This window comes from Trachymyrmex cornetzi, unplaced genomic scaffold (assembly GCF_001594075.2).
Source record: "Trachymyrmex cornetzi isolate Tcor2-1 unplaced genomic scaffold, Tcor1.1 scaffold680, whole genome shotgun sequence".
Taxonomy (NCBI): domain Eukaryota; kingdom Metazoa; phylum Arthropoda; class Insecta; order Hymenoptera; family Formicidae; genus Trachymyrmex; species Trachymyrmex cornetzi.
The window spans coordinates 14,946-17,353 of record NW_017300004.1 but is presented as its reverse complement, the minus strand read 5'-3'; positions in this window follow the sequence as shown (position 1 = coordinate 17,353).

Sequence of the window (2,408 nt, the reverse complement as noted above, 5' to 3'; positions counted from 1 at the left end):
GCAGCACCCGATAGAAGCCTGCTTGAACTCGCGCTCGATGGCTGCTCTCAGCGACGACCCCAGCGACATGTCCGCGCTCACGCCCGGACACTTCTTGATAGGGCGTCCGATAATCGCGGTTCCGTAGGAGTCCGTGCTCGAGATCAACCCGGACCGCCTTTCCCGCTGGCAGCTAGTGAGCTCCATGAGGGAGCAATTCTGGCGTGCCTGGTCGCAGGATTATTTGTTGTCGCTTCAGACGAGAACCAAGTGGCGAGACGCCGCGCCTAATTTAGAAGTCGGTGATCTCGTCATCGTAAAGAACCCTTTGCTCCCTCCGAGCAAATGGGAACTCGCGAGAATCCAGCAGGTTCATCCCGGGTCCGACGGACTCGTCCGGGTGGTTACGATACGCACTGCGCGTTCTCTACTGAAGCGACCTATAACGCAACTGTACAAGTTGTCTATAAATTGTAAAGCGTCGGCGTCAGAAAGCGACTGATCGCCCTTTCTCCTTCTTGTTTGTTTTCTTTTGTTTTGTTTTGCGCCGATCCTTGTCAGCATCGCGCGCTTAGTTTGTACGTATCACGTATAAAACGTTCAATATATCAAGTTTAATTATATACATACTTTGTAATACGTTAACGATTGTACTCATTGAAATTCCAGTTTAATTCTGTTCGTTATATTACTTTAGGCTTATGTCGCGTCGGCTATCTTATTCGTGGAACAAGCGAAACCGACGGATGGATTGTATTTTGCCCCTACTTCTAGAGCGAGTTAAGACGTGTTGTACAGCGTTAATTACTTTATTGTTGTTAGCGTTAATTACTTTATTGTGTTTTCGTCCCTACCTATAAGGTCATTTAAAATTCTTTATTCGGCTAGCGTCAATCACTGTCGCTCTTTGCGTTCCTTAGCTCACACTGCGACTAAGCGAGAGTACCTTCGATCTCGCCACGTCTTTTGCTGTATTTCGTATCCGGCGTATACGAGGCGGACGGTATGTTCAGAATTAGAGCGTTAATTCGTGCGGCCGTCGAGATCGCTCGAGAAACTTCTTCGATTCGAATCTTTGTTGATTTGACTTTCGATCAATGTCGACGTCGAGAGCGAGAGTTTGTGTGCCGATGACGACGGGAGTCTTTCGACACAGAAAAAAGGCTCTCGTCGTACTTGGTGTGTTACCCCCTGATTCGTCGCTCGTTGCTGGGCCGATGTTATCGGCGAATCGCGTTATCGCTTCCAAAATCAAAGCCGCGAGCCGTTCGAGTTCGCGCGACAAAAGTCGAATCTGGAGAGCGACGGGTCGAGAGGGCTCCGTCGAAGCGTCCGAGCGAACCCGGCACCAAAATTAAATAGTCATAATTATCGTTAACGGGGGAACCTGATCGAAGGCTCCCGCCGCCGGCAACACACAGGTATTATATTTATTATATAACTTGACTCATGAATTATTGTAATTTATTTAAAAACATTCATGCTACAATTTGAAAATTTTGTGTGCAATTTACTATTAATGACGAACGTTTGAACTATCGGATTGATTATAATAATAGGCATTCATTCCTCTGGATCATATAACTGGACACTTTTGTCTATCATCAGTATTTATTAGGGGAACTCACTTTTATTCATAGATAATCAATTTGTAACAAACGTTTCCTGCGTAATTAATAAGTTAAACACAGTATAACGTTAAAACTCAAATTTACGGCTTTTACGTTGTACTAATGCGTTAAATTATGTTAAGAATTATTGTGCTACTGAAGATGGCCTAATTTAAGGCCGTAACGTTTATTTAATTATTATTTGAAATATAAAATATCAGTTACTAATATCTTGCGTGGTGTATACCCTTTAACTTTCCGTTTTAAATTTAAACCACGCATTGACATTTATTCTTCAATGAATCGTTAACAGAGAAGTTATCTGCCATGGAAGTATGGAAATATGTTAGACCACAGGCCTGTCCGACACTTTGCTCGTGAGTTGAAAACGCCTCCATCTCTCCGTCATCTCGGTACAGCGAGACGGAGCAAAAATAACAAAGGATAGGCGGCAGGGTTCCGCCTCAATTCAGTCCGAGTCATAGAATGAAGAAGCCGAGGGAGAACCCATTTCTCAAAATACAATTATAGTAGTTGTTTGTTTATTTTGTTTATTATGCTCGCCAGTGTTACCCAAAATTTACAATAAAATTTAATCAAACGTTTCTACTTTTAATCTGGCGTCAACAGTGATTTTTACAACAACTTGTGATGATCAGATTAAAGGTGGTAATGTTTGATTTTATTGTAATTTTTAGATGTCACTGGCGAGCATAATAAACAAAATAAAAAACAGCTACTATAATTTATTTTGAGAAATGGGTTTTCACTCGGTTTCTTCATTCTATGACTCTCGGACAGAACTGAATTCAGGCGGAG